Source organism: Lathyrus oleraceus, chromosome 5 (genome assembly GCF_024323335.1).
Source record: "Lathyrus oleraceus cultivar Zhongwan6 chromosome 5, CAAS_Psat_ZW6_1.0, whole genome shotgun sequence".
In the NCBI taxonomy this organism is placed as follows: Eukaryota; Viridiplantae; Streptophyta; class Magnoliopsida; order Fabales; family Fabaceae; genus Lathyrus; species Lathyrus oleraceus.
The window spans coordinates 311,236,899-311,247,883 of NC_066583.1; the positions used below are offsets into that span (position 1 = coordinate 311,236,899).

Consider the following 10,985-nt stretch of genomic DNA (forward strand, 5'->3'; position numbering starts at 1 on the left):
TCTAGATCTAGATCTCAATTCTATTATGATTATGCCAAAGACAGTTGTAATTTAGCTTTTATATGCGATGCTAATGATGTTGGTAATCATGATTAGTGCTAATGCAATGGTATTAAGTGATATCAAGTTTTATGACCAATTTGCAATCCACCCTCATGTGCATGAAAACCAATGTAACAGTACCATTTTCTGTCTTGGATCACTTGGAAATGATGTTTAGAGGCAAATGCAAGTGAAATCAAGTGAATGTCATGCCTAAATTTCAAATTGTACTTTTCCCTCCAAAATTCCAATGGAACTCAAATTTTTTTGTGAGCAAAATGCATGAATTATGATGTGTAATTTGGATAGTACATGACAAGAGAAGAATGTTGCAAAAAACCCCACTTCATTTGGCCTTTTGGTTCAAAAGTTATGCCTTGTTGAAGTTCAAATTTTCTTGACAATGATTTGATCATAACTTGCCAACCACACATGAGAAATTCATGTTCTTGGACTTTTTGGAAAGGTGAGAGCAAGATCTACAACTTTCATGTTGGACAAAATTTCATTTGAAGCATTTTTGGACATGTAATTTTGAGGAGAAAACCTTTCCATTTTTGGCAATTTTGAATTACAAGTCACTTTCTATTTTTGGAAAGTTTTCATCTGACTTTATTTTCTTCATTGTTGATGTTTGAAATGTCAAATGAAACTTGTTTGGACATGAATGAAGTGTCTCTAACCCTCTCCCACCTCCAAATCCATTAGTTGACTTGTGGTTGACTTTTGTTGACTGATAGATGAATTGGCTATGCATAGATGAACTTGAGCCTCAATCTCCTGATGAAATGGCCCAAACATGAAACCCTAGCTTCCATAAGCTCATTAAAACCATATGATGATCCCCCATCTCCATGAAAGACCTCATCTCCTTGACAAGCCCTGATTGTCACAATGCAGATGATTAGGGTTGACCAGAGGTCAAAACCCTAATCCCAAGGAATCTGATCAAGCAATGAATCTCTTGGTGATGGCAAGACCATGATGATGATGATGTACTATCTCCCATAAGATAATGATCAACCTCCTTGAGGAACCAAGAAACCCTAATTGATGCACAACCCTCAGATGGCTAGTGATCAATTCATGAAATCCTCAGCTTGCATCTTAACCTCTTTATCTTCTGATCAAGACCTAGGAGGATGACTTGCCCAATGTTGTCACATGATATGCAAAGATGCAATGCCTAATGACCTAAAAATGAAATGCAATATGTTAAGCTAGTCCCAAGAGAGGAGGGCAAATTTTGAGGTGTTACAATTAAGTGAGGAGTTGTAAACGGGGGAGTTTAACTCTGAATCAATACTGCTAATAGTGGATCTTCTTCCTGGCTTGGTATGCCCCCAGAGTAGGTAATGTTGTACCGAACTGGGTTAATAATTACTGGTGTTTTTATCTTCTGCACACTATATTTTGTCTGTTATAACTCAGTCCGTTTCCAGTCTGTTTCATGGAGAAAATAACAGACTTGACACATAGCCTGCAGTCTGATTGCAAAACAGAATGTTATGCCATTCTTTATTGACTGTTGTTACTGATAGACTGGTTAGTCTATTACAGTTCAACCATCTGTAATGTTGGAACAGATGATGTTCAAATCAATGTTGAGACATCATGCTGATAACTGGGCAGGATAAATAAACTAAAGGGCTATGTTTGATCTCTACTGTGTCTTTGTACTAGATGGACGAAACTGGATGTTCTTCTGTCCATGGTGGTAGATTAGCAGATGCCATGACATCTGGGACTGTGTGCATATGAGTACTGGGTTTTAATTATTATAATTGTCTTGTTGTATTAGTAATAATGTTGGATCAGATGTCATGACTTCGTGTAGAACATCTGAACTCTGACTATACCAGAATTTCAAGCTCGATTTCAAAAGAAATCTTCAAAAATTCTATGCAATGGAGGGTATGGATTGGTCTGGCAAATCTTGGGCAAGGTCTTCATTAAGTTCTGATCACATTGCTTCTCTATTTATAGCCAATGCATGTGTGGTTTACACACTTCCATTCAAAAGTTCATAAATATCAAGTTTCTTCATGAGCTAGCATGGGCGTGCACAAAGTCCATACAATCATTTGAAAAGGTCCAAAATTGTGCATAGGTCATGCTGAAAGTGTTGCATTAAGCCATGCATTGTTGAATTGAATTCAATCATGAAATTCTTCCAAATGGTACCTCACATTGCACCCATGCGCAAGTCCTTCATTCTTTGGCCAAATGAGATGATCTTGGACTTTTTGGAAAGGTGAGACCAAGGGGAACAAGTTTCATGTTGAACATGTTTTCATTTGAAGCTTGGATCATGATGAATTTTTAGGTGGAAGTTTGGAAATTCAAACATGTTTGAAAATTTTCTAAGTACCAAGTCAAATGTTCACTTCTTCCACATTGAATAACTTTTTCTATGGACTTCAAATGGAAAACGTTTCTTCATCCAAGTTGTATCTATGTCAAACCTCTTAAATTTGGTAACAAATTTGACCTCATTTGGATTTGGAATGAAGGAGTTATGCATTTTAGAAGTTGAGGAAAATCACTTGTTCAGTGGTAATGGTCCAAAATTACCTATAATGTTTCCTCTTGGCACACGCAATTGCAAGTTGAATTTGAACTTCATCCAAACATCCAAGTTGAATTAGACATATTGAATTCGATCATGGAATTTGAATGGATTTCATATCATAAAAATTGAGCAAGTTATGGTCTTGCGAAGTTGATCTCCAAACTAGGGTTCAGACAAAATGACCTATAATCTTTCATCATAAAAAATGACCTTACAAGCAAAGTTAGCTCTTGAATTCGACATGAAAGTGGTTTGGAATGTCATTTTGAGTTACTTTGCTCGTGGAATCATTTTCATATGACACAAATAGTAGGAGATAGGGTCTAGGGAACCCCAATTTTGACTAGTTGACTTTCTCTGGTCAACCACCATGAACCATCTTGCTAGCTAGATATTCTCTTGACTTTTGGGACTCATCGAGGATCATATATGAGTAATATGATGTAATATGAATTATCCCTTGAACTATTTAATCAAATGTCGAAGAAGCTTGTTGAGGAAGTCACACAAGATACCCAAATGAATTAGGGTTTCCAAGGCAAACAAGCTTCAAAATCTTGATGATTTATTGATCAAAATGATATGTGAAGACCATGGGGATCCATATATGATGTCTAGAGTCATTGTGAACCATCTCTTGGTTGAACTCCTTGCATTGCGGGTCTCAAACCCTATATTTGAGCTTGACAGAGCATAAGTGAGCATACACACTACCTACAAAAGAAACAAAGTTATACATAGACATATTTTTGGTATTTTTGTTAGTAAAATAATGAAAAACAAAGTATGATACAATCAAAAGTGCTTGGTTACCTCTCCCAGTGCAATTCCAATGAGTGAGGGGTAAGGAAAATGCCAAGGTGTGATCCCAATGCTAATGCATATGATGAGATAACATGAGGGATCTTAGGGTCAAAATTGGGGTCTTACAGCTGCCCCTATTTAAGGACATTCTAACTGAGGATGTGAAGGTTAAAATCTTCGTATCGACTCAGTATAATGGACTTAAATAACAACAATAGAAATAAATTTTGGTCCCTAAGAGACCTCATGATGCATATGATATGAATGTTAAAAATAATCTTTATGGGGAAAATGTTGCCACAAAGGAAAAGAATTCGGAGAGACTGAAAGTCCACAGGAGCATAATGCATTCCATAAGAAAAATTCACTGGGGAAACAGAGACTCTGGGGATAAAAACTTGTGCGTATGCCAGGCTACGACTTAAAACTGCTGGAGACGCGAGGGAATTCCATGAAAATAAATCAATGGAAGGACCCGGTTGGGGATAAAGGAGAAACTGCAGGGGAAATGGGTAGATCAGAACAAAACTGAAATTCCTGAACCAAACTCAACTAGGGAAGAATAATCTTCAACACATGAGTATCAGAAATATATTATCTATTACCGGTTACTGGATAGGAAGATAACATAATCTGACAGAGAGGCGTCCATTATCGGTTAGGGTAAACATATCAAGGATGACTCGCTGAGGAAAGGGAGGTATGTTCGTTACCGGTCACTGGGTAGTGTCATACCCCAAAATTCACCCCACCCCTCACAAGTTCATCTAGGTCACTAACCATAAACATTTGCATATCCTGATAAGCATTCATCTCATCTACACATTTATTGTATCATAATATATTCCACTTGCATTTGAAGAAGCATAAATCATGGATTCAAGGGTTTTATCACACATGACATTGATTAGAGTCCATTCAAGCTACACATGTTCTTGACCTTCTGTTTGATTGGTGCCCATCCAGCGGGACTCGGGCCATTACTCATTTGTGTCTTTCCTCAATCTTAATCAACCTCTCGGCCATGGTTCTCCACATGTATTTTTTATGACTCATTTGGTCCTAATTTTTGGTTCATTCATGGCCATGTTTTTATTCAAGTTCATGGTTCGTTGGTTGGAATTCCTAATGCATTAATTCAAGTTCATCCCTTGATTCTTAGTCCGTTGTTGCATTCCTGGTCCATGTTCTTGTGGCTCATATGAGGTCCTAGTGCATTGATCTTAATTCATTAGTGCATTAAGATTTCATTTTGAATTGATTCTAGGAACTACATTGTTTTTAAAGTTTAATTCAATTTCAAATATAAAATTGATTTTGAAGTCAGGATTGATTTTTGAGATTTTTATTAACCTTAGAAGTCATTGCATCATGTACAATTAGGCTTCGGGTCTCAATTTAATTTTGGAATTTTTTAATCATCTTTAGAACTTTCTCGATGGGCCATGGTTGTTAAAGACACATAAATCCATTCGTTCATTGTCTAACCCATATCCAAACCACATTACATCCATATCCAATTTCAAGTTCATTTATCCACTTACCAATCCAATTCCATTCTAAATCCATTATCCAAATCAAATATCCATCAAAGACCATAATCCATTTCCAAATTCATTTACCCAATTATCCATTTCATTTTTACATTCTATTCCTTCATAAATCATAATCCAATCTATTCATTCACAAGCCCATCTATCCAACAGTCATTTGAAAAAACAAAAAAAACAAAGTCTGCATTAAACCAAATCCATAGTCCATACATCTATCACATATCAATACTTCCAATTCAATTTCAAATTATAACAGAAATCACTCAATTTCCATTTTGGTCAACCTTACATTCATTGTTACAACACACCGTATATCCAATTTTATAAGTCATTCTAATGTATTAAACCACTACATACTCTACAATATGAGGGCAGGGTACGTTGACAGAAGCATACAATTGCCACCAAATGTAAAGGCTGTAAAGATACCGGTAGTTGAGCTAGTTCTCGAAAACTGTAAGTCTCAAGACACCATGAGTGACAAGTCTGTATTGGAAGAGAGAAATGGTACTTCCAATTATTCATGTCGGAGGCTACGTCTTTAGGTGGACCACCGTGAAGAGTTCTAGCATAAACCCAGTTACCATGCAGCTTGTCTTGAATTCAGGAGAACTAATTAACAACGGCTAACAAACTGGGCATAACAGAACCTCAATCAAAACCTTGAATCCAAACCTCAACCAGCTGAACAAAATCCTAACATAACTGAAACCCTATAATAACCAACCGTAACCGCAAAACGCAGCTAACAATCCAAACCACCACAAACTTCCAAACTGAACCACATAATACATAATTTATTACAATCCTGTTTTGGTTTCTGGCATATCACAGCATAGCAGAAACTGAAAAGAATATAACAGGATTCAGAAAAAAAACTCACCTTAACCTCTTGAACTAGTTTCGGCTTCTCCAACTTCCACAACTATGTAACTGAAACCGCAACGAAACCGACATCCGAAAAGCAACAAGCCATAACACCGTAACCGAATCCTAACCACCATTCTTACGACACCAATCGGTAACAGAATTGTAATCTTCCTTCTTACAAACCCCCCCTGTTCAATCAACCGAACCCTTCAAAACCTCCTAACCAAATCCTGCATAACAAAAACCGTCCATCCCGTACACAGTTCAGACCTGACAATCCATCTTCAATAAAACCTTCAATCTCACTTCTAACCGACCATAATCACCTTCTGGATCAACTCTCCAATACAGAACCTCTAACTCCAAAATCCCACTTCTAACCAGTTTTCAAAAACTGACCAATTACGCAACAGAACGGCAACCATTTCTAACCGAATTTTCGTAACAAACCCGATAACCGAATTTTTAACCAACTTCTTAAACTAACTTCTCTAATAAACCCTTTTCAACGGTAATCATATAACTACCCTTCAACCAAACTCACTTCGAAAAACCTCCACGGCTAACTTCCTCCAATTTCCAAACCCTTCAACCAAACTCACTTCCGGAAACCTCCACAGAACTAACTCGAACCTTCTTCCATATTTTTTCTCAAAACGCTTAACCTCACCCTGCAGCCTAGGATTCACAACTAAGAACGACTCTCCTCAACTTCACTTCGTGACCCTCCACCCTCTCACAATTTTGGCTCCTCACTCCTTCACCATCTTCTTCATCCTCACATCCCTCTTCAAACTCCATCTCAACAAAACGAGACCTCAACCAACCCTCACTTGGCTCAATGTAACCAACCGCACGGAATTCATTTGGATTTTTTCCTCAACCATTTTTCCAACAACCTGCAACAAACTGATATAACAGAACCATAAAACCTCCTCTCTAACCTCCTCCAGCCAACCAACAACCACCCTCCAAGAGCGAACCACCGTGAATCTCCGTTCCAAACGCTTCACCATTAAAAAACCTCTTCTAACCGAACCTTCAAAGAACCACAACAACAGCAACACAAAGAAAAAGAAAACTCAGAAGCAGAAGAAGAAGAAGAAGAAGAAGAACTCGTAGCCGAAGGATATCAACAAAATAAGAAAACTCACATGTCTGCGTTTTCGCCGGAGGAAGCAATTTCGTGATCGGCATCACTCTTCATCTCAGAACAACCGTAATGGTCCTCAACACGCAACCGTAATAGGAGCGAATCTAAGAACGTCAACGGCCCTCCACGGAAGCATCGTTGAATAGGAGAGTGAGACCCGGAGCCGTCGCAGTGAGTTTCTCACGTCGTCTTTGTCCATCCACGTGCAATTTTGATTTCGAACTCGATTTAGCGACGAGGCTAGACGCGAATTCCACGATGTTCTTCTCGTTTCTTCATGAATGGAGATCTTCGTTGTAATTTTGCTTGTCGTGCGAAACCGATTTGAGAGGAGAAGGAGCTTCCGTTGGGTATGGATTCCTTGAAGTGAAGAGTTGAAATCTTGGATCGCGTTCTTAGAACCCTGAACGTGTGGACATGGATTCAACATGTCAAGAGAGTTCAAACCCGTTTTTTTTTGGGGAAAACTGGGGTCGCGGCCCAAGCATCGTTTTTGTTTCATTCTTTTTCGTGAGCCTTACACCTCCCTTCCACCAATCTCACCCCCAGGCCCATGGCTCATAATTTAATCCCACTAATCCCATGATTAACCATTAATTCATTCATTTTTAATCCCATTTATTTTGTTAATCATGATACTGATTGTTTTGATATGAATTAGATTAATTCATATTTTTTTTTGTTAATTAGGATTAACATACTTTTCTATAGGTTAATGGATAATTAGACTTAGTTAGAATAATTAGGTACAATAGGTTTAATCAATTTTAGATTAGATTAGTTTTCTTAATTTTCCAGGATTAACTCATTTGGTTAACCTTGCCATGTTTAGATTTTAGTCGTTTAGTCTTGATATTTTCCTTTTTTGTGATTTTATTTGGATTAATATGCTTAATTGTAGACTTTTACCATGATTAATAGTTGTATTTTCCTTTAGGTTAATTTCCACTAAATTTGATTTGTATAATCATAGTCATTAGATTTGATTCTTGAGTTTAGATTGTGATTGTCATATTCGATTGATTTTGATCCTAATGCATGTTTAGGTAGATTTTAATTTTTAGAATTAATATTCATTTTAATTATCCATTTAATCGATTCGTTGGTTTATGATCATTTTGATTAAATTGAAAATTCCATTTCAATTTAGGTGATGAGTACTTTATATGTTTAATTTCATTTGCCATGATCATAGGATAGATCTTTGATTATTTTTTCATTGATTTATCCATTACCTTTTGAATCGATTCTAACCATTGCATGTACTTACATATTGTTGCATCATTCTCATTCATTCGACTTTATATCATACTAACTCGTTTGTTACCTTGTGTTACCACATATGACTTGGAGATGCAAGCTCACTCCTAGCTAGCCATGCTCCTAACCATTTCATTTTTATTCAATGGCTTTGTATTGTTTGAAGTACCATGTCACTTGTATGCCTTAGGCATAGTACATAGTTTAGTAGTTTATAATGTGTATTTTCCTTTCATTCCCTTTCCATTGTATTGTGAGGATCCATCCCCCCATCGTGGGTTAAATGTTCACTCTCCCCTTAGTCATGTAATAGCTTAACTTTATTGCTTTCTAGTTAGTTCACCATACATGTTAATAACCAAGATAAAATACAAAACGATAAACAAAGCATTTCAGAAGAAACAAAAGGTACTTGATTCAACGTCAAGTGATTTCCCGAATAAAACTCACACCATTACAACGTGAATTCTTGCTCCAACGTCAAGCATTCTCCATCCACTCCATGATCCATTCTATCATCTCTTCTCCATTATCTTCTCAAACTCATCCTATATCTCACCTCCATTCTTCACTCACTACTTTTCATAATAAATTCAAATGATTGATCCAACGTCAAGTTCCTTTTTCAAAACATTTTCATAACAAATTGGAATGCCAAATCGGGTGTACGTGTTTGTACACAACATTCAAGCAATTGGATTGTCGGTCGTACCTAGCCTGAGGACCCGACACTTTACTTTCCCTCTTACAACATCTAATGATTCAAACAAGTTAGATCTAGGTGCTATGAGGAAGAAAAAGAATAGTTAGGACTATATTGTCCTCTCAATTCCCAAGTACTTTGATCGTTGACCGTACTTAGTCAAGGGTTAGAGACTTGTCTCCCTCGAAGTTCCAACGATTAGACTTTCCAAACTCTTTTCACAATTCAAATCTCTGTTTTGGACTAAAAAGAGTGGTTAGGACAACATTGTCTTCTCAACTCCCGAGTTATTGGACCGTTGACTGTATCTAGCCAAGGGTCTAATGCTTATCTCCATGCATAAAATCGACCCCAAAAAATCCAATCATCTTTTGCCTTAGTGCACTCTATTCAAAATCTTTCGAAAATGAGGTGTTACTTCTGTTCTACCGCGAACGAAGCTTAAGCCTCCATATGCGAGCAAGTAATGTTTAACTGCTATAGTGCGAACCAAGCGTATCCACTTTACCGGAAACAAGCAAATACTTTCCGCTCCCATGACAGAGTATACAAACAAGTGAACAGTAGCACGCGAACGTCAATACTGTCCAGTAAAAACCACCAAACAAATACGCCATTTTTGAGCCGAATTACGAAGCTCTGACTTCCCTATTACACATATGGGGATACGTAGGCATGAGGGCCCAAATCCTTGGCGAGCACACTAACTTAAAACTTATTTTCTCTCCCATATCATCTTTCATCTCATTCCCGATAGCAAGCACTTAGAAATAAATAAACATTTATACGCATTTGATACGAGCAAGTGGTTCCCATGGAATACCATGGATGTGAGAGGTGTTAATACCTTCCCCTTGCATAACCGACTTCCGAATTTGCTCTTGGTTGTGAGACCGTTTCTCTCATCTGGGGTTTTATCCCTATTTTCCATTTCCTTTGGAATAAATAAAATCCGGTGGCGACTCTGTATTTTTCAAGGCGCTTCAGGTAGGAAACAGCCTGATGGGGAAAAATATCAAATAGGAATTACAACTAACGGTTACTGGGCAGAAGACCAAAGAGAGAATATCCATCACTGGTTAAAGTGAACATATCAAGGATAGACTCAAGGGGAAGAATATTCGTCATCGGTTAAAATGAACATATCAAGGATAGATTGTCGGGGAAAAGTAGGAATTATATCTATCATTTACTAGATAGAATAACAAAGAGAGAATATTTGTCACCGGTTAAGATGAACATATCAAGGATAATGTAGCGGTAAATTCATGATCATCAAGCTATGGATAAGCAAGACATCAAATAACAAGAGTCACCACCGCGCTTTTATTGTTTCCAAGGGAAAAGGGAAAAGTACGAACAAAACCCACAAATAAGAAGTTTTCAAATCAAAACTAATAAAATGTCAGAGATTACAAGTAATGGGGTTGGTTACACAGAGGGAAGGTGTTAGCACCCAAAGTATCCTAGGTACTCCTAGGGAGCCCTTTCTTGAGTACATATGTGTTTTTGTATAAATGATGTTAGCAATCAAATAGAATGGGGGGATGATAAAAGAATTCATTAATTATATTTTTGTGTTTGACAGGACCTTCGGACTTGTGCCTAAGTACCAACATAAAAATGAGGGATCAAAACCTCGTAGTTCGGGGTATAAATTTCAAAGTGGATGCATTGCTTTTTAACAAAAATTTTAAGTTTGAAAGGCATAAAGGCCAAAAATGGTTTTAATGGGTTAATTCTTTTTGGCTTTTGAAAATTTTAAGTCAAGTATAGTTATGTATATTTACAAGTTTGATTGAGAAAAGAGGTTTGAAAAGGCAATGACATAAGGCCAAAGTTTCTAGTTTGCAATATGGTCTAAGTTTAGAAAACATACACAAGCAAAGAAGTTTTTTGAAATGAGGGAGAGATTTTTGAAATTAAAGAAATGGGGAGGAGATGAAGAGACTAATCCTAAGAAAAAATTTAAAAGTTGAGAGTTGAAAAGATCTGACCAATGGGCTGCAATCCAATAGACAAAAATAT

General features: G+C 37.1%; 1 long non-coding RNA gene across 1 annotated transcript; it reads right to left on the bottom strand.

Moving 5' to 3' along the window:
* Positions 1–5,184: 5,184 nt before the first annotated feature.
* On the bottom strand, positions 5,185–7,573 carry LOC127084226 (uncharacterized). The gene is made up of 2 exons (XR_007788660.1): positions 6,996–7,573; positions 5,185–6,880 (listed from the first exon to the last, which is right to left on the bottom strand). It is a non-coding gene; the product is annotated as an uncharacterized LOC127084226 (long non-coding RNA).
* Between the last annotated feature and the right edge of the window lie 3,412 nt (positions 7,574–10,985).